Source organism: Sarcophilus harrisii, chromosome 2, assembly GCF_902635505.1.
Source record: "Sarcophilus harrisii chromosome 2, mSarHar1.11, whole genome shotgun sequence".
NCBI classification, from domain to species: domain Eukaryota; kingdom Metazoa; phylum Chordata; class Mammalia; order Dasyuromorphia; family Dasyuridae; genus Sarcophilus; species Sarcophilus harrisii.
In genome coordinates, this window is record NC_045427.1 from 477,785,547 (window position 1) to 477,808,277 (window position 22,731).

Sequence of the window (22,731 nt, forward strand, 5' to 3'; positions counted from 1 at the left end):
TCATATATCAGAGCTGAAAATGGACTTGAGAAATAATTATCTATATTTAACATCTACTGGTCATCCTGCCATCTAGGGGAGGGGGGGGGGGGGTAAGAGGTGAAAAATTGGAACAAGAGGTTTGGCGATAATGCTGTAAAGTTACCCATGCATATATCCTGTAAATAAAAGGCTATTAAAAAAATTTTTTAAAAAAAGAGAAATAATTATCACTGGCATCTAATCATGTAGCTTTAAAGTTTTGCAAAGCACCATACAAAGTTTATACTATCATCTTATTCTCACAAAAGTGGGAGGATGTTATTGATATTTCCGTTTTACAGATAAGGCAACTGAGGCTGAGAGAGCAAATGACTTGCTCAGCTGCTCATTTAACTAGACTGGATTTGAACTCAGCTTTCCTGAAATCCAGGTCCAGTGCACTATCCATCACACTAGTTAGCCAGCTCCTAAAATATTCTGAAATTATTAGATTAGATTAGATATTAGAGCTGAAAGGGAATCTAGGATGTAGAATGTTAGAACACAGATCACTTAATAGCATGCTCAAAGATCTCTCTCATTTTATATTTTAACTTTATTCTATAGATGGGGAAACTGAGGCCCAAAAAAGAAAGGGAAAGCTCCACCATCCCTCCTACCATCAGTGCCCAGTCCTATAAGCTAAAAGATGGTAAGGGCAGTTAGCTGGTGGAGTAGATAGGGCACTAGCCCTGACCTAAATTCAAATCCGGCCTCTGACACTTACTAGCTGTGTGATCCTTGGCAAGTCACTTAACCTTGATTACCTAAAAAAAAAAAAAAAAAAAAAAGCTAGAAGCTGATGGAGAATTCACATCAGTAATCCTAAACCATCCCTCTTCTTTTTCCTATTAGTTTTTACCAGGTCTCTTTTAATTTTAAAATTCTCTGACTACCTGCCTTAAGGCACTATTGTGGAGGGAAAGAGCTTTGAAATGAATTGTTCAGAGGTTTTTTGTTCAAATCCTGCCTGTGACATTTACTGCCTGTGTGAGTTGGGGGCATGCCATTTAATCTATCTTTAATCTCAGTTTCCTCATCTGTAAAAAGAGAGGGTTAGACTAGATGATCTCTGAGTTCCCTCACATCGCTAAATCAAGTATCCTATTATTTTAGACCATGTCATTTCCTTCTAGTTATCTGGCTTTTCTGTCTGACTTGACTTCTGATACCCTTGCTTATAAAAAAAAAAGACTTAGTTTAGTGCTGAACTGAGAGTTCTCAAGACATAAATTCAATTCTTACCTCAAATATCTACCAGCTGCATGTCTCTAGGCAAATCACTTCATCTCTCTCAGCTTCAGTTTCCTTATTTAAAAAATGGGAATAATAATAGTTCTTACCTAACAAAGTTGTCATAAGTATCAAGTGAGATAATATGTGTAAAATGCTCTGCAAACCTGCTTTTGTTGCTGCTGTTGCTGCTGCTGTTCTTTATCATTATAATCTTATTGTCCTTTTTCCCTCCTTCTCTTCTTCCTCCTCCTCCTTCTCTTCTATTGGAGTACCAATGCTAGCTTCTAGTCTACTCGGTCCCTTTTGAGCCCAAGCCCTTGCCTCAGCCAATTACTTTTAGCTGTCCAAGTCCTGGTTCTAAAATACATTCAGCAAATTATACTCTTTTTGGAACCACAGAAAACAAAACACTGAAACAAATAGATGTTGACAATGAAATGTGAAAGAATATTCTCTCCATGGTATCGTTATAGGTTTCATTGATTAGCTGTTTGGGCATTCTCTTTTGAGCAATGAGGAAGGTGTTGGGAAAGGCATTGAAGCCCTTATAGAATGCATCATTGCTCATCTATTTCTTACGGTTTTATGTCCCTAGCACCTAGCTGAGATGAGCTCATCACATCTATAGTTAATGATTAATTCAAGTATGTTGTTGATGGTGAAGCAGCAGGCTGGTGAAGAAGACATGAGAAACACTAACATTACAAAGAATAATTAGCACCCTTAAGTAACATGTGGGGACAATGTGATGTAATGAAAAAAGCCATGGGAATACAAAGACCAGTGTGAAATCCTGGCTCTATTCCTCATTGCCATATGACCAGACACAAGATACCTTACCTTTCTGATCATCTGCTTTCTCATCCATAAAATGGGAAGACTGACACAGGCCCCAAGAAAATTCTTGAGCAGCTAAGAGTCATTATAAAAATGTATAGTAATGGCTATTTTAAGAGTCAAATGATTGGTAAAAAGTATTGTGAGAGTTGTGGAGGGAGAGCTCAAAGTATGTTATGGTGATCATAGAAGGAATAGAATTTGAGCTGAGCCTTGAAAAATAAATAACTTGTTGGGGACACGTGTCATAGAAAGGAATTGAATAGAGGAAGAGAGAAAGAAGGACATTTAATACAGTAGGAAAGAGGTGAGTGAGTTCAGGACTAGATTGGGTTTAGCAAAGGTTATATGCAGAAGAAAGAAAAGAGATTAGATTGGTTGAAACTCATATTCCAGAAAGAGAGAGGAGAGGAGAGAGAGAGAGGGACACATAAGACCATAGGATCAAAAATTTAGACCTGGAAAGGACTTTAGGGGTCCTCTAGTAGTCTTCAAATGGGGGACTGAGACTCTTGGAAGGAGTAGACTTCGACTCTAAGGGGCTGTGAACTAACCTGAAGGAGCATGTGAGTACCATGGGTGAAAAGTCGAAATAAATCCTACCCTTCCATAATAGCTAGTCATAGGGCTTGTTTTCAATACCATGACAATTATCTTCATCCCCCAATGTTCTTTCACACCATTTTCTCTTTCTATTGTTAAAGCTCCCACCTTTCCCTTTCTGATCCATCTCTCCTTTTCTGATTCTGGTATCAATCCCCTAGTTACAGCCTAAGTACACTAGCCAGGCATTCACAGCAGGTGCTATACAGGTGTACTTAGAGAAATTCCTCCTCCACCCCAGCATACAGAGGCCCTGTCATCCAGATTACCTGGTTGCTGTGACAAATGCCCCTCAGAGAGTAGGCTCAGGACTTCAGTTATACAATTGATGAACAAGTCCCCCCTCCCTGACTCCCCATTCTACTTTCAGTGGGACAGAGGGAGTGTCAAGATAAGCAGGCCTGGATAGGCTGTGATCTTCATTGCAGTTCCCAGTCAAATTGAGACCTGTTGAAGGCCTAGTTTAAAATGGCCAAGGTCTCTCATTTCATCCAAGGCCATCTCTAGTCATCTTGATCTATATCTGGCCACTGGACCCAGATGGCAGTGTAAGGTTCTGGTTAGCTTTCTGGAGGTCTTGGGACCAGCCTTGTTTTCAGCAGAATAATCACCATGAGAATAGCCAGGGATAACGTACAAAGTCTTTATTATCTCCTTCACAGTCTGTCTCCTTCACCTGAGGAGGTGAAGGAGACCCTCCAGAATGGGTCTTGGTTTCAGTGGATGAAGCAGGAGAGCCCCCACAATGGTCTCTGTCATGAAGTCTTTCTCTGGCTGAGTTTGTCCCCAGTTTATATACTCCATTACAATTATATCATTACAGTATACTGAATATAAACCAATCATTATATCACTAGGGAACCATTATTTGTTAGATTAAATCAATCATACTGAACTAGAGAACTCACATGCTAAACTAGATAACCATTGTATTATCAATTCCATTGAGTTAACACCTTGTTTAAATCAATCATACTGAACCTTAAGTACATTTCTCCAAAGTTCCTGCCCTTTACATGGCAGTGTAAGTGAGAAAGTGACTCAGGTGACCTTGCACAGTCCTCTCTCACTTAAATATAATTCACCTGAATGTCATGGCATCACCTCCCTGATGTCATGGTCCTCTTCAAGAACAAAGGACAAACAACAACAATCTTTTCCCTCATGCTCACTTCCTTTCCAAACATTCACATTATATAAGATTCCTCATTTTCATTCAGTGAAGAAGGGGCCAGCCATTTCCTCCAATCGCCAACTAATTATCAGCGAATCAAACAAGCCAACCTAATAAAATTTTGAAGCACCTAATGGGAAAGACAGGAGACAACACATGACAAGAGAGATAACATGTGACAAGCCAGATAAACTACAACTACCATCCTAATCACTTTAGTTTTTATGGAGAGAGCCCAGGAACCCAGAACAGCAATGGCCCCCACCCTAAACCAAAGTGACCCAGCTTCTGATCTGACACCAGAAGAAATCATTCTCAATTACTGAGATATGGCCTGGCCACATCTTCTTCAGGTGCTTCAGCTTCTGCCTTCTCAGAAGCACCAGTTATCAAAGGTCCAGAAGAAAACCACATGGACCATGAAGACTTTTTGGTCTGACTTCTTGCTGAAATTTCTTATCTGTGCTGTCTCTGCCTTTGGAATGTGAGCTCCTCAAGAGAAGAGACTGTCTTGTTTTCTATCTGTATCTGCAATGCTTAGCATAGGTTTTAGTTCACAGTAAACAACTAATAAATGCTTATTCATTCGTTCATTTTTGTATTGTATATTTTTAAAATTCATTATTAATTATTTTCAGTTCCAAATTCTCTCCCTCTCCTCATCCCCTGACACGTACTTCAAGAAGTCAAGTAAAACAAAATCCATTACAAATATGTATGGTTGTATAAAACAATCTCCCACATTAACCATATTGGGGAAAAAAGAAAGAATGAACAACACATTTACCTAACAGACTTATGGATAGGTGAACAATTTATGAATAAACAAGAGAAAGAGAACAATGTGAAGTATAAAAATGGATGATTTCAATTATATTACATTAAAAAGATCTTATGCAAATAAAACAAATGTAATCAAGATTGAACAAAAGCAGACAATTGGGGAAAGGTCGAATTTATAGACAGTTTTCTCAGATAAAAGTCTCATGCCCTATATAAAGAACTTTTTTCAAATCTGTAAGAATACAAGTCATTCCCCAACTGATACACGGTCAAAGCCAAATGAATAGGCAGTTTTCCAATAAAGAAATCAAAACAATTTATAGCCATATGAAAAAATGCTAATCATTATTGATTAGAGAAATGCAAATTAAAACAACCTTAGAAAATCATTTTATATTTATCAGATTGACTAAAATGATTGAAGGGGAAAATAACAAATGTTGGAGGGGATGTGGAAAATTTGGAACACTAATTCACTGTTAGTGGAACTGTGAACTGAGCCAATCATTTTGGTGAGTCATCTGGAATTATGTCCAAAGAGTTACAAAACTGCTTATATATACCCTTTGACTAGAGTATTTCTTACTACAAAGTCTATTTCCAAAGATGATTAGGGAAAAAGGAAAAGAATCTATATGTTCTCAAATATTTGTAGGATCTTTCTTTGTGGTAGCAAAGAACTAGAAAGTGTAGGGATGCCTGTCAATTAGAGTATGGCTAAACAAGTTGTGGAATATTATCCTGATAAAATACTACTGTCCTTTAAGAAATGATGAACTCCCTTGTGGTGCATGGAGGGCTGGATCCATATCCATCCATTCTGGCCACATTTGGGATCAATTATGCTCTGTTTGTGTCATGAGTGGGGAGTGAAAGAGGGACATGGAGTCTGCGGGCTTAGTGCTAAGCTTAGTGGTGGTGTATCTGGTAAGTTTCTTTCAATATTATATGTGCTAAGAGGCCAATCGCTTAAGCCAAGGCTGACTGTGGATTCATGTGTCCACAGAGGCACTTTATGTGTTATTTATAGAGTTATAATTATCTTATAGGAAACAAACAAGTCAGATGTGAACATTTTTACATTGTACTTATTGGTATCCATGGTTTGAAATGCAAATTTTCACCGACAGACCTGTTTCCAGCAAAAAAAGAAAGAAAAAAAGACTAAAAAATTTAAAAATTTTAAATTCTATTAATAAACTTTGTAAATCCCTCCCAAAAAAGAAATGATGAGTTCCATGATCTTAGAAAAAGATGGATAGTCTTATGCAAAATAATGAAGAGTAAAATGAGCAGAAACAAGAAAACATTGTATATAATAACAGCAATATTATTTTAAGAACAATTTTGAGCAATAAAGTCATTTTGAATATTATAAATACCCAAATAAACTACAAAAGATATATTAAGAAAGCTGCCTCCTTATGAAGAATTGATCAATAGAAGTATATACAGAATGATTTTATACATACACAAACACACAGAGTTGTGTCCTGATGGTAGCTATCTCTAGGATGAGGGGGAGAGAAGAAAAAAAAAGAGAATGAAAAGAAAGTTACATGATAACTCTATTATATATTTAAAAGGAATAGCAAGTTACATATAACAGATTTGCATTTTCATGTGCAATCCTCTTTTTCTTATTCTATGTTATGGAAATATTTGTTTTATTTCTTAAGTTTAGAATAAAAGAAATGTGATAAAATGTTAAAAGAAAGAAAAGAAAATATGCTTCATTCTGTACTCTGAGTCCATCAAGTTTCTCTCTGAAGGTGGACAGCATGTTTCATCATGAGTCCTTTGGAATTGTGCTCGATCATTGTTATCCACATCTCTAATCAGCTGCCAAAGCCTATTTCTACCTTCACAGCATTTCTCACATATGTCCTCTTTTCTACAGTTGAATAGCCACCACCCTAGTTTAGGCTCTCATTATCTTTTGCTTGAACTTTTAATAGCTTTCCAACTTAGCTCCCTGCCTCAGGTCTTTCTCTTCTTCAATACAATGCTCAACAAAGCTGTAAAAGTGATTTCCCCAAGGTGTAGGTTTTTCTGTGTCATTCCTTTACTCAATAAACTCCAATGGCTCCCTATTAACTCTGTAAGATCAAATATTATTCCTTCATTCTCTCATCCTTTTTAATTTCTATATTTGCATTTTTGTTGTTGTTGCTAAGTCATTTAGTCATGTCCAACTCTTCATGACCCCATTTTCTATAGGGTTTTCTTGGCAAAGACGCTGGTATGATTTGATATTTCCTTCTCTAGGGTCCCCATCTTATAATTGAAAAAAATGGAGGTAAAGAGAGGTTAAGTGATTTGCTAAGGATCATACAGCTATTAAGCTTCTGAGGTTACATTTGAACTCACTTCCTCTTGACTCCAGGGTCAGCATTCTAATCACTGTTCTACCTATCTGCCCCCTCTATTTTTGCATAAGTTTTATAAAACAATTAATTTTTAGTACAGAACTAAATGTAGATTATTTATAAATAAGCAAATATACGCATTAGAGGTGAACATGTGCCAAAATTCCTAGACTAGAGAGGGGATATGACTTGTTTATTATTACACATAAGTAGCAAGTGACAAAAATAGAATTTAAATACCTATCCTCTGCTTACAAAGCTAATGCTCTTCCCACAGATCAGGTTCTAAACTTATTTGTATATGATTACTTTTATGTTGTATCCCCCATTAGACTTTAAGCTCCTAGAGAACAGAAACTGTTTTTCACATTTCTTTATCTCCAGCATTTAACAAAGTGCACACAATAATCACTTAATAAATGTTTATTAACTGACTAATTAATTGACTGAATATAACTATCTACAGTTGTTGGAATCTTTACAAATTGTTAAGTCATTAGAGTTGATAGAGACAATAATTATCTAATTTAGCATGGTTCAGTATGATTGATCTGATCCTACAAGGAGATGTTCTGGGCCAGAAGAAACAAGGTACTAAGTGCAACTGAGAAACAATGCTTGTGTTCACACCTTTACTCATCAGAGTTCACAAGTATGGGAGATTCACAAAGTTAACTTTGTAACTTCGTGAATTCACACCTTCCTTGAAGCTCTTAGGGTCAGAGAGCACTCTGGAAGGAAACCCATAATCCCACTCTCGGATCCCACAATCTCATTCTTGGAGAAGGAGCATAAATAGAGCTTCAGGGAGCCAGTCAAGTCAGTTCAACTAAAAAGATTGAGAGGGTAGGGTCAAGTCAGTTCAGAGAGAAGCCCTCTCTCAGAGGTAAGATAGATTCATTCCAACTTTCACCTTTGTGCTAGCTGGAGGCTGAAGAAAACAGAGGCAAAGGACAACTGCAAAAGCTCTTGGAACCAAGCAGAAAGATAGGCTGGCTTCTAAGAAAAACTAACCGGGCTATATTGGAGACATAAAAGATCAGAACTTTTAGCACCTGGCTGCATTTGGGTGATTATTACTTTTAACTGAAACTAAGGCTGCCTCCAGAAAACCTCCCCAAGAAACCTGCTCCCAGAAAGAACCTTCATATTATATTTTAAAGAAGAAAAACACCACTTACAGTGATTTACATTTAATAAAAATTTTAAAACCACCTTCTTATGAAGATATGAATTTTGGAATTCTAAAATTAATCTTATTTATGAGGGATATTCTTAATCCATTAAAAAAATGTTGCACTAGGCATCTCGCTCCCTCTTTCCCTCCTCTTTTCTTCTCTCTCTCTCTCTCTCTCTCTCTCTCTCTCTCTCTCTCTCTCTCTCCTCTCCTCTCCTCTCCTCTCCTCTCCTCTCCTCTCCTCTCTTCTTTTCCCTTCTCTTCTCTTTCTCTGTTTTTCTCTCTGCATGTTTCTGTCTCTCTCACTCTGTTTTCTCTCTTTGTCTCTGTCTTTTTCTCTATATCTTTCTCTCTGTCTGTCTCTATATGTCTGTGTTTGTGTCTGTTTCTGTCTCCTTTCTCTGTCTTTTTTTCTCCCTGTGTCTCTGTGTATGTCTCTCTGTCTCTGTCCTCTCTATCTCTTTCTCTGTTTCTGCCTCTCTCCTCCTCCTCCTCTTCCTCTTCTTCTTCTTCTCCTCTTTCTCTCTGTTTTTCTTTTTGTGTTTCTGTCTCTCTGTCAGTTTCTGCCTCTTTTTTGTCGATTTGTTTCTATCTGTATCTAATCTGTCTCCCAGAAAGGCTGCTTTGAGAAATCTAGAACTACAAACATAATTGTCCCACTGTCTCTTGCTGTGGTCAGACCACATCTAGAGCATCTTATTCAGTTCTGAGTACTATATTTTAGAAAAGATATTAACAAACTGGAGATCATGTAAATGAGAGGAATCAAGATTGTAAAGGGTCTTGAGATTATGTCACATAAGGGCTGTTTTGAAAAAGTTGTGAATTATTAGCCTAGAGAAGATATATCTAGGAGAGACATTATATTCCTCTTCAAGTATTTGAAAAGGGACTAAGTTTTTAAAAAAAGATTTAATTTGCTCTATTCGGCCCTAGAGAGCAGAACTAGGAGTATGAGAATGTATGCTTGATGTAAGGGAAAATGATGTAAAAGAGCAAAATGGGCTCCCTCCTGGAGTATACCAAGCAAAGGCTGGATGACAACTTGGGTATCTGATAGGAGAGCTTCCTGTGTAGTTGCTGGCAAGCATATGATAATTTCAGAGGCTCCATCTAATTCTCAGATTCTATGACTCTATAATAAGATTCTAGAATTTGGAGATTTTAGTAATGCTAAATATACATCCTATTTTTAAAAAATGACAGAGTTCCCATTCTCCTTCTACTCCTATTGCCAATAGATACTTATAATCTGAGAACATAATTACCTTCCAAGAAAATCTTGAGACAGAACATGTTTAAAATTGCAAGGGGCACCAGAGAGAACACAACTAAAACAACATGAGACAATATTTAGATAAACAACAAAATTTCAATAATCACATTTGAAGCTTGTTGCCAGCAATATGGAAGAACTGGAGAGAGGGAGAGAAGGAGAGAGGGAGGGAGCCAGGAAGGAAGAGAAAGAGGAAGGGAGCAAAGGAGGGAGCAAGGGAGAGAGCAATGGAGAGAGTAAGAGAAAGAACGGGAGAGAGCGAGTGAGGAAGAGAATGAGAGAGGGAGTGAGTGAGGGAACGAGGGAGGGAGTGAGGGAAGCAGTGAGGGAGCGAGGGAGGGAGCAAAGGAGGGAGGGAGAGAGAGATGGAGAGGGAGAGAGGGAGAGAAGGAGGGAGGGAGCAGGGAAGGGAGCATGCAGGGGAGCGGAGGGAAGGGCAGGGAGCATGGAACCGGGGAGGGAAGAGGAGGGAAACTGACTGGGAGAGAAAGGAAGGGGGAGGGACAAAGGAGGGAAAGGAGAGCCGATGGAGAGAGAAGGAAGAATGAGGAGAGAGAAGTTTGGAAAGAGAATGAGGGAGGAAGGGAGGGGGAGAGGAAAGAGAGGGGAGCGAACGAGTGAATGAGGGAGGGAGTGAGGGAAGGAGGGAGGGATGGAGAGAGGGAGAGAAGGAGGGAGGGAGCAGGGAAGAGAGTAGGGAGGAGAGGAGTGCTAAGGGAAGCAAAGGAGCTGAAGGGAAACCAGGGAAAATGGAGAAGCAGTGAGCGTGGGAAGAAGCGAAGCATGCGGGGGAGCAGGTGGAAGCACACTGGGGAGAGAAGAAAAGAGGAGGGAGCCAGGGAGGGAGCAAGGGAGAGAGCAAGAGAGAAAGCAAGGGAAAGAGGGAGGGAGAGATGAGGAGGGACAAAGAGGAGGGGGGAGAGGGAGAGGGGGAAGGAAGAGGTACAAGGAGAGCCAAAGAGAGGGAGCCAGGGAGAGATGGAGAAAGGGAGGGAGAGAGAGGGAGGGAGGGAGAAAAACAAAGGGAAGGAGAGAGAGAAGAGAGAGGGATGGAAGGAGGGAGGGAGAGAGTGGGAGCAAGGGAGGGAATGAGGGAAGGAACAAGGGAGTGAGGGAGAGAATAAGGGAGGAAGCGAGGGAGGGAGAGAGAGATACAAGTAGATTTAGTTCACTATAAAGATTGACTTGGACTTCTGGCCAAGATGGTGGCGAGGAGGCACACAGCTGTGTAAGCTCTGCATTTTCTCTCAGAATCCATCTCATTACAAGCCTCTGAATTAATGCCTGACTGAAAACCCACAAACAGTTACCAAGAGAAGACATCCTTAGATTGTCAGGAAAGGTCTGTTTCGTTGAAGACGGGACGGGTTTTAGATCAGGACAGGCTGAGGGAGCAGCAGGAGAGCCTCGGCAGGCAGCTCACAGCAAGCAGACCAGAGGGGGTTGGGGTGTGATCCTCAGCGCTCTGGGAGAGCTTACACAGGATTGGAACTTGGCCTGAAGCAAGTAGCAGCCCAGCAGAGAAGTAAAACACCAAGGGGGAAGGGGTGAGCACCACCAAACAGCTGGAGTTCCTTGAGACGCCACCCTCCCACAGCATCTCAGCACGCCTCAGAGTCTCAGAGCCCAGGCGCAGCACAGTCCTGCTAGTGCCTTGCTGGCCTCAGTCTGTAGAAAGCCTGGTAACGGCCACCAGCCTCCCCAAAAGCAAGATTCCATTTGGTTTTTTTTTTCTTTGCTAGTTTGTCTCTGATTCTTCTGAAAATGAGCAAAAGTTAAAAAGGACTTTAACGATTGACAGGCTTTTATAAGGACAGAGAGCAGACTCTAAACCCTGAGGAGACTAAAACAGATTATCTTCAGGTGAATCCCTATGAGAGGAGATCATCTGTTCTTCAGACAGAGAATCTCATAGAAGAAATTAAAAGGCTCTCACAAGGGAGCTAGGAAGAAAATGGGAAAAGGAGAGGGAGGCTTGGCAAGAGAGAGTGGAGGTTATTCCACCATTTAAAGACAGAGTGGATAAAGGACAAATCTTTGAAAATAGGATTAGGAACTGGAAACAGAAATAGCTCATAAAGAATAAAGCAAAGGAAAAACATTCCAAGAAAATTAACAATTAGAAAAAGATATAAAAAAGTGGAGTGAAGAAAACCACATTGAAAATAAGAAAGAACAAATGGAATTGAATGGACTCCCAGAGACAAGAAGAATCAGTCAAGCAAGACCAAAAACCAAACAATGGAGAAAATTGAAATTCCTTCTGGAAAACAACAGACCTGGAAAAAGGTCTAGGAGAGACAATCTTAGAATCATTGACTCCCAGAAAATACGATGAAAAAAGACCTGAAATTTTCCAGGAAATTATCAGAGAACGCCCAGAAGTCAATAGAAACAGAGGGTAAAATAGACATTGAAAGGATTCACGATCACCCACTGAAAGGGATCCTAAAATCAAACAAAGAAAATAGTGGCCAAATGCCAGAACCTCAAACAAAGGAAAAATTCCAAGCAAGGAAAACCCAATTGAAATATAAAGGAGCACTAATAAGGATCACCAAGATCTTAGAGCATCCACATTAAAAGATCGAAGGGCCAATATAATTCCAAAAAGGCAAGGAACTCTGTATGCAACAAAAATAACTTACAGCCAGAATGAGCAATCTTTCAGGACTAAGATGGTCATTCAAGAAAGTGAATTTCAATTTTTGTGAAAACATAACTTAACAAGAAGTTTGGTCTGCAAATATAGAACTCAAGAAAACCTAAAAAGGTAAAAAAGAAATCTTGGGAACATATTTCCTGCTGTGAAGATGTATAAAAAATACATGTATACCTTTGTTCTAAAATTAGAGGGAAAGGACATCGATAGAAAAAGGGTAAGAATGGGTACTATATCTCACAAGAGAAAGGAAAATATTATATCTGAGAGAAAGAAATGGAGGGGGATGAATATAGTGGGTATTTTATGCCATAAGAATTGGACTTTTGAGAAAAAATTTTAGACAATTCAATATAGGTGAAACTTCCATCTCATTGAAAAGTGAGAAGGGAAAAGTGAAAGGAAGGAATAAGCTAAGCAGAAGGAATACAGAAACTGAGAGGAAAGGAGTAAGATAGGGGAGGAACCTAAGGTGGGAGGGAGGATACTAAAAAGGGAGGGCTGGAGAGCAAAGGGTGCTAGTTAATACTGGGGGTGGAAGGGGAAAGAAGGGAGAAAAGCATAAATAGGGGCCAACAAGATGCAATACAGAATGGGTATTAACCAAAATGTGAATGGGAAACTCCCATAAAGAGGAAGGATTAGCAGAATGGATTAAAGCAGAATCAAATATTGTTTAAGGAAACACACCTGAAGCAGGGAGATAAGCAGAATAAATAAGGATGGAGCAAAAATCTACTAGCTTCCAGGTGGTGTAGGGTAGCCATCCTGATCTCAGATCAAGCAAAAAGAAAATTGATCTAATTAAAAAGAGATAAGAGGGCACTATATCTTGCAAAGGGAGCATAAATAATGAAGAAACAATTTAAAACATATTACCCAATGGTGTAGCATCTAAATTTTAAAGAGAAATTAAGAGAGCTGCAAGAAGAAATAGATAGCAAACAAATAGTGGAGATCTCAACCTTGCACCAGAATTAAATAAATCAAATCACAAAATAAATAAGAAAGAAGTCAAAGAGGTAAATAGAATACTAGAAAAGTTAGATATGATAGATCTCTGGAGAAAATGAAATGGAGACAAAAAACGAGTACACTTTCTTTTCAGTAGTTCATGGAACCTATACAAAAATAGACCATATATTAGGACATAAAAACCTCAAACTCAAATGCAGTAAGGCAGAAATAGTGAATGCATCCTTTTCAGACCACAATGCAATAAAAATTATACTCAACAAAAAGGGGAAAGTAGACCAAAAAATAATTGGAAACTAAATAATCTTATACTAAAGAATGATTGGGTGAAACAGCAAATCACAGACATAATTAATAATTCCACCCAAGAAAATGACAATAATGAGACATCATATCAAAATGTGTGGGATGCAGCCAAAGCGGTAATAAGGGAAATTTATATCTTTAGAGGCTTACCTGCAAAAGTGGAGAAAGAGAAGGTCAATGAATTGGGCTTGCAACAAAAAAATGCTAGAAAAGGAACAAATTAAACCCCCAGTCAAACACTAAACTTGAAATTTAAAATAAAAGGAGAGATCAATAAAATTGAAAGTAAAAACCATTGAATTAATTAATAAAACTAAGAGTCGGTTCTATGAAAACCAACAAAATAGACAAACCCTTAATAAATCTGATTAAAAAAGGAAAGAGGAAAACAAATTGTTAGTCTTAAAAATGAAAAAGGGAGAACCACTAATGAAGAGGAAATTAGAGCAATAATTAGAATTACTTACCCAACTTTATGGCAATAAATTTGACAACTTAAATGAAATGGAAGAATACCTTCAAAAAATATAGCTTGCCCAGATTAAAGGAGGAAGAAGAAATATCCTAAACAGTCCCATCTTAGAAAAGAAATAGAACAAGCTATTAACCAACTCCCTAAAAATAATCCCCAGGACCAGATGGATTTAATGGAATTCTACCAAACATTTAAAGAACAATTAACCCCAATGCTATATAAACCATTTGAAAAATAGGACTGAAGGAGTTTTACCAAACTCCTTTTACGACACAGACATGGTACTGATACCTAAACCAGGCAGGCTGAAAACAGAGAAAGAAAATTATAGACCAATCTCTCTAATGAATATCGATGCTAAAATCTTAAATAAAATATTAGCAAAAGATTACAGAAAATCATCCACAGGATAATACACTATGATCAAGTAGGATTTATACCAGGAATGCAGGGCTGTTAAATATTAGAAAACTATTAGCATAATTGACTATATCAATAAGCAAAATAAAACCATATGATCATCCTCAATAGATGAAAAAGATTTGATAAAATCCAACATCCATTCCTAATAAAACACTTGAGAGTATAGGAATAAATGGACTTTTCTTAAAATAGTAGGAGCATAATTTAAAACCATCAGTAAGTATCATATGCAATGGGGAAAACTGGAATCTTTCCCAGTAAGATCTGGAGGAAGCAAGGTTGCCCACTGTCACCATTATTATTCAATATTGTATTAGAAACACTAGCCTCGCAAAAGAGTCGGAAAGAGATTAAAGGAATCAGAATAGGCAATGAGGGAAACCAAACTATCACTTTGCAGATGATATGATGGTGTATTAGAGAACCCTGGAGATCTACAAAAAGCTATTAGAAATAATCCATAACTTAGCAAAGTTGCAGGTTATAAAATAAACCCCATAAATCCTCCAGCATTTTTATAACATCACCAACAAAAATCCAACAGCAAGAGATACAAAGAGAAATTCCATTCAGAATAACTGCCTAGCATAAAATATTTGGGAATCATCACCAAAGGAAAGCTGTAATTATATGAGCTAAATTACAAAAACTTTCCACAAATAAAGTCAGATTTAAACAATTGAAAAATATCAAGTGCTCCTGGAAGGTCACAAATATAATAAAGATGACAATATTCCCTAAACCAATCTATTTATTTAGTGCTATACCAATCAGACTTCCAAGAAAATATTTTAATGATCTAGAAAATAACAACAAAATTCATATGGAATAATAAAAGGTCAAGAATCTCAAAAGAATTAATGGGAAAAAATCAAATGAAGGTGGCGGTGCTTAGTACCTGGATCTAAAACTATATTATAGCAGCAGTCACCAAAACCATTTGGTATTGGCTAAGAAATAGATTAGTTGATCAGTGGAACAGGTTAGGTTCACAAGACAGAATAGTCAACTATAGCAATTTAGTGTTTGACAAACCCAAAGATCCTCACTTTTGGGATAAGAATTCATTATTTGACAAAAACTGCTGGGATAACTGGAAATTAGTATGGCAGAAATTAGGCATGGACCCACACCTAACAAAATACCAAGATAAGATCAAAATGGGTCCATGATTTAGACATAAAGAACGAGATTATAAACAAATTGGAGGAACATAGGATAGTTTATCTCTCAGACTTGTGGAAGAGGAAGAAATTTGAGTAAAGACGAACTAGAGACCATTATTGATCAAAAATAGAAATTTTGATTACATCAAATTAAAAAGCTTCTGTACAAACAAAAACTAATGTAAACAAGATTAGAAGGGAAGCAAACAAACTGGGAAAACATCTTCACAGTTAAAGGTTCTGATAAAGGCCCTATTTCAAAATATATGGAGAGCTGACCTTAATTTATAAGAAACCGCCATTCTCCAATTGACAAATGGTCAAAGGATATGAACAGACAATTTTCAGATGATGAAATTGAAATAATTACCACTCATATGAAAGAGTGTTCCAAATCATTATTAATCAGAGAAATGCAAATTAAGACAACTCTGAGATACCACTACACACCTGTCGATTGCTAGATGACAGGAAAAATAATGATGAGTGTTGGAGGGGATGTGGGAAAACTGGGACACTGATACATTGTTGGTGGAGCTGTGAACTAATCCAACCATTCTGGAGAGCAATCTGGAATTATGCCCAAAAAGTTATCAAACTGTGCATACCCTTTGATCCAGCAGTGTTTCTACAGGGCTTATACTAAAGGAGATACTAAAGGAGGGAAAGGGACCAGTATGTGCCAAAATGTTTGTGGCAGCCCTGTTTGTAGTGGCTAGAAGCTGGAAACTGAGTAGATGCCCATCAATTGGAGAATGGTTGGGTAAATTGTGGTATATAATGTTATGGGAATATTATTGTTCTGTAAGAAATGACCAGCAAGATGAATACAGAGAAGCTTAGAGAGAATTACATGAACTGATGCTAAGTGAAATGAGCAGAACCAAGAGATCATTATATACATCAATAACACATTGTATGAAGATGTAATCTTATGGAAGTGGATTTTTGACAAAGAGATTCAATTCAGTTTCAATTGATCAATGATGGACAGAAAGCTACACCCAAAGAAAAACACTGGAAATGAAATGTAAACTGTTTGCATTTTTGTTTTTCTTCCCGGTTATTTCTACCTTCTGAATTGAATTCTCCGTGCAACAAGAAAACTGTTTGGATCTGCACACAACATTGTATCTAGGATATACTAGGACATATTCAAATATATAGGACTGTTTGCCATCTAGGGAGGGTGGAGGGTGGGAGGGGAAAATCGGAACAGAAGTGAGTGCAAGGGATAATGTTGTAAAAAAAATTACCCTGGCATGGATTCTGTCAATAAAAAGTCACTATAATAATAATAATAATAAAAGACAATATACTGTGTATAGACAATAAAAAAAAAGATTGACTTGAAATAATGCATTAAAATCTTTTTTTCTTCACGTACCATGGCAAGCATACAAATCAGAAAAGCAAGATTTCCCAAAATGTCTATAACCAATGCATAATATCTAATTAGAAAATAAAAACAGGGAGGGGAAACCTAATGAAATCATAAGGAGAGATCATAGGATCACAGATCCAGATTGGAAGGGACTTCAAAAGTCTTCTGGTCCAACTCTTTCATTTTACAGAGGAAGAAACTGAAGTCAGACAAGTTTAATGACTTATTCAAGAATACAAAGGCAGGAAGCAATTGAGCTTGGATTTGAACCAGGTGCCTTGATTCCAGAGCTAAAGTCTTCCCAAACAAGTTTGGTTTTCTTAGCATGTATATTAGAGCATAAGCTAGCAAGAAGCTTCCTTTGAAGGCAACTTGTACAAAACTGATCTCATCTTTGGGAAATATACAGCTGGTGGAGAATAGTTAGGATATAATTCAGATGTAGAGAATGAGATGAAAATAGATATGTAGAGAGAAGACTCACATAAGGGATGGCTTGCTGGTGGGGCAGGTTTAGAGTGGGGGAGAAGAACATATTAGGAAATGAAAATGATAAAAGAATAAAAGGTATCAGTTAAGATGAGATTTTATTTTTGTGAGTAGGCTTGGATGTTCACTGGTCATGGATTCCTCTACTGGTTATGAAGTTAGATTTAATGACTTCTTTGGGGGGAAGGAGCCACAAAGGCAATCAGGGTTAAGTGACTTGCCCAGAGTTACACATCTAGTGAGTGTCTGAGGTTAGATTTGAAGTCAACTCCTGCTTCTGGGGCAGGGGCTCTATATATCACACTATCTAGTCACCCTTCCAGCATAAAGATTCTAAAACTGTATTTATATGAAAATAGTTTTAACAGGCATCTCTGATAACTATCAAATATTATTAACAATCTATTAACAACCAAATTTTTTAACAATAAAAACAGCTTATATTTCTCTAATACTCAACAGTTTACAAAGTGCTTTCCTCATGAGAAAAGAAAGGACTAACCAGCATGAGAATAAGAGCCTGAGGGTTTGGAGGATGTAGGGAAGACTGGCATTCTGGTATTCCTTTAGGGATATCACACTGTGCAGAGTTCAGAATCCCCTCACACAGGTTTTTCACTTCTCAGCCGATTTTTTTTTCACAGGTACATGGGAAAGGCCACAATCATGAATTTGCTCAGAACCATGTGGCAAGTGCAGACCAATTACACCATTCAAATTTAAAGTCACATGATCAACTGTGATGGACTTGGCTTTTCTCACCAATGTGATGATTCAAGTAATTCCAATAGACCTGGAGATGGAAAATGCCAATCACATCCAAAGAGAGAATTATGGAGACTGAATATGGATCAAAACATACAACTTTCACTTTTTGTTTACTTGCTTTTTCTTTCTTGTAACTTTTCCCCTTTTTGTCTGTACAACATGATAAACAGGGAAATATGTTTAAAATAATTGCATATAATATAACATATCAGATTGCTTGCTGTCTTGGGGAGAAGGAAGGGAAGGGAAGGAGAGAGAGAAATTTGGAACACAAAGTTTTACAAAAAGGAATATTGAAAGTTATCTTTGAATGTACTTGGAAAAATAAAATTTACATTGAAAATAAATACATGTTTATATCTATATAATTTAAAAAACTTTAGTCACTTATTTAAAGTCACAGATAGCTCAGCCTTGGAAGGCACCCTCTGAATATACCAAGCTCACTCCTTCCTCTGGGACTCTGATTGTTATGCCCTTGGGATTGCCTCCTCACTCCTCTCTTTACCCAGCTTGTATCCATTGCCCAATATTCTGATTGCCTTCCTCCGAAGCCCTTCTTCTCTCTTTTCTTCTTAGAGCAGAGCCCTAGGTACTTGTTTGGCCTTATCATCACATGAAGTTTATTGGTGATGAAGCTTACAAAGAATGAGTTGCAGCAAGAATGAACTGATTGTCTAAAGTCATGACTAAGTTACACAACCTTGGACTTAATCTTTAAAAAGAGGACTGGGAGATGGGATGGAGTGGGGTATTTAGATGGGTAGAGAGGATCAGAGTTGGAGAGAGGAGAACGACTATGAATAAAGAGACTAGAACTTGATTCCCTTGGTTCCCCAGGAACCCTGCATGTCTGCAAGGCCCCTCCAGAGATCCCACAGAAGGCCACGAAGAGTGGGGGTAGCAGGACTTTTTATGCCAGACTCTTGCTGAAGGAACACAAGCTGGCAACAGTGGAGTGGCAGGGGCAGACTGATGGCACTATTCCTAGAATAAGCCTCCTGGACCCAATGGAGGAGCCCCCAGACCATGCCAAGCTTTTGAACCAAACAAGAGGCATTTAGACTCAGAAAAGGAGCATCTGAGCCAAGAAAAATCTGAAGCCAAGGAATTGCAAAAGATAGAGCCATATGTGGGGAAGCAAATCTGTGCCTTGTCCTTCACTGGTACTGAGCTATGGGGATTGTGCAGGCGCAGACAGATGGGCTTGACCCTTAGGGAGCCCATCTAAGGGATAAACAGAGTGAAGACCTCTCATAAGGATGTGACTTCAACCTATGCCCTCATTGTGACTTGAGACTTTGCAATAACAAGTTGAGCTTTCGGTAAAAGCCACAGGTGTTCCATTATCTTAGATAAATAAATATTTCTTTCCTGTCTCTATACCTCCTTTTCATTAGCATTTAAGTTTCTAATAGGTAAAGTGTGTTCTGGGGTGATATTTAGTCTCTGGGTAAATTAGAACCCTCCAGTCAATGAGAGAAAAGATCAGAAGACAGGGTGGGGGCTTCTGGTTAGGGTCTATATAATCCTGTGTTTGCAGTCTGTGCTTTGCATTCCTCTACTGACACCTTGTCTGTTAGGAGTTGCCCTTGCTCATGAGATTGTAATAAGTAGTTTTTGTTTGTCTTACCTTGAGAGTCTCTGATTGTTTTTGTGGTTGCTATTGTCTCACAGAGTTTGGGGGCTCATTCTGGGATATTGCCTGTTTGTGAGGAGTCTCTCCCATACTGAATCTTTGGAAAGGCACCCTCTGGTGGACGTTGGACTCTGCTGGGGAACTCCCCCTCTGATCAGATAAGTTCCCAAAGAGAGATGCTCAGAGAAAGCAAAAATGGAAATAGCTAACAAAGATAGAGAATTAATTCGACCCAGGAGATAAGCTAGGAGAAAAAATTTGAAATCAATTAGGTAAGTTGTACACAGCCTAAATGGGTGAGAAACTAGTGTGTGTGTGTGTGTGTGTGTGTGTGTGTGTGTGTGTGGGAAGGGGGAGAGACTAAAAAGAGGATGAGATAACTGAACCTTCAGAAAAGCCCATTTCCTTTGATAAGATCCTTTGATAAGATCGGGTGAGTCCTCCATACTTTTCCTCTATCAAGAAAGAGTGAGTCCCCTGGATGATTGGGATTGGGACTGGGAGAATATAGGTGGTTAAAGTCTGTAGAAGGTTCCTATTTCTCCTTGGCATTGGGAAAATTCTAAGCGGTTTTTTGTTCATAAGGATTCTCCTATTTTACTTTGATAAGATCTGGTGACCCATCCATTAAAGAGGACAAGAAAATGTGAATCTTGGAAAGGAATAATCTAGCTGGCTTTAAGTGTCCTAGGAAGCCCTTTAAGAAGAATTGGGATGAAGCACCAAAATGTGTAGGGATTAAATACTGTTGTTTTGTTTGAGCAGGTGCCCTATCACATGGATGAATTGTCCATCTCCTGAGGACTGAGTATAAATTTAAAGGAGCCTTCAATATCTGGTCAGCCACCCGTAGGTGAGATAGAGAATGGAAGTTTGATTGATTTAGAAAAGTAGTTTGAGTTTATGTGTCTGTGTGAGTTAGTGTGTCTGTATGAGTTAGTGTTTTGTCTTCTGTGTTTCTTTCAATCAGTCAAATTACAAAGGAAAAGATCTGGCTATTTGGGATTTAAAAATGCTTCTTCTATATATAATTGGACTTATGCAAATAGCTTTTAGCTAAACAGAGGAAAGACTAGTTTTGAGATGGGAAAAGTTTTTAACTGCCATACCAAAAAGAAAAAAAAACTGAAATATTTCTGTGGACCTAGGACTGGGCAATCTGAGTCTGCAGATATAATTAAATCATAGAACTACAAAAACATTTTATCAGAATTCTGAAGTTTTTGAGACTAATTGAATTGCTTGACTTGTTCTCTATCAGCTGACTTGAGTTAGTCTATTGTAGTCTATTAAGAAGGTCTATTTTACATGTCTAAAAGCCTTCTGAGGGCCTGAACCCTGAGGCTACTGAAAAATAAACTGCAAAAGAAAAAAAAAAAACACTCTCTCTGGGATTTTCCAAGCTTCTCAGATTTCTGGAATCTGTACTGACTAGGCTGGTGTCCCTAGCTGTCCTGGATTCTTCTGGGATTTGCACTGGTGCTCCAACATTTTTAACATGCTCCCCTGGCATTTCTGCCATAAAGGGTGGGCTAGTCACTGGGCCACAGACCTTCAGCCAGACCCCCGGGTCCAAATTTCTCCAATCCTTTCCTAAAAATCCACAATTTCTTCAAGCCCTGTGGATAGACTTGAAAGGGCAGTTTTCTGCCACCTTAAATTTTGGGGCTATGTGTATTTAAACTGAAATTCTGATTCTGAAATTGTATGAGATAATTACTATTAACTAGTAGTTGCTAAAATTGTGAACTTGTTTATTCTAGTATAAGATTTTAGAAATATATGTGCTTTATTATTGAAGTATTATTACTAGAAATTTAAATCTGTATTTGATTTGAAGTTAAAAATTTTTAATTCTCTGATAACTTACCTAAGAAGGTCACATGTTTGTATCTCCTAATTAGACCATGTTGCTTTCTAAATTGCATATTAGGTAATTTGTAAAAAATGTATGAGATGTACGTTAACATTTTGTTAGCCCTGTTGAATACGCCACAAGCTACTCAGAGGAATGTGATTCTAAATTGTTACAGGTAGAGGATAGTATCTGGGCAAGAGTTGAGAGGACAACTTAAGGTGGGATCCTTCTGACTCAGTTTCTCATTAGTGTTCCTTTGAATAAGAACCCACCTGAATATTCCTGAGTCTGGCTATAAGATGGAATTGTTATTGCATACAAATAGCTAAGGATGTTTTATGTATGTGCTCTCAGGCTGAAGCCTGAAGGACCAGTTTTTGATTATAATTATGTCCCTGCTTTTTCCTCAAAAAAATTTTTTTTCCTGCAAATTTCTATAATCAGGGCAAATGTTCAGTAGAATGCAAGATCTTACAGTTTCATGTCTGAAAATATGTGATCATTATATCCTAAATAAATAAATGATCTAGTCATCTATTTTGCTACATGTATATATCTGTCTTTTCTTTTAGCATTTTTGTTGCTGCTGACTTTCCTGACAGGCATCTTTATTTATGAAAAAGTTATCTACTCCAATTATTAGGGATACAAATGATCGAGGTAATAGATGGCCCTAGATGGGAGTTGGGGGTTCAGGACCCCAATTTGTATGCTGAATAGGCTCATTAGCATACAGGCCATGGTTGAAATAATCACAAGATGACAAAAGCATTGGATTTGTTAGCAAATGAGGCCGATCAGACTAGGGAAGCAGTACTCTAGCATAGATTACTATTAGACTACTTGTTGGCATAAGAAGGTAGAGTTTGTGGGAAGTTAAATTTTTGCTGTACAAAAAATTGATGATAATGGACAGGTAGTGAAGGAAATTGCTAAAGACGTCAGAAAATTGGCCCATGTCCAATTCCAGACTTGGTCCTCACTGATGTGATCTATGGTGTGGGTTTTGTCACCAAATGATGGCAGACACCAAAAGTTGGGGTTCAGTCCTGTGAAGAATTCACAATGGACATTCTCTATGGATTTATTTGGGGGGAATAAGTTACAGAC

At 38.0% G+C, this 22,731-nt stretch overlaps 1 long non-coding RNA gene across 1 annotated transcript in view; it reads left to right on the forward strand.

The window, feature by feature from the left end:
* The window catches only part of LOC116421778, a 72,446-nt gene extending 54,288 nt beyond the window's left edge, over positions 1-18,158 (forward strand). The window contains exon 4 of the long non-coding RNA XR_004232308.1: positions 18,001-18,158. This is a non-coding gene — a long non-coding RNA (uncharacterized LOC116421778). The remainder of the gene's footprint in view (positions 1-18,000) is intronic.
* The last annotated feature ends 4,573 nt before the right edge of the window (positions 18,159-22,731 follow it).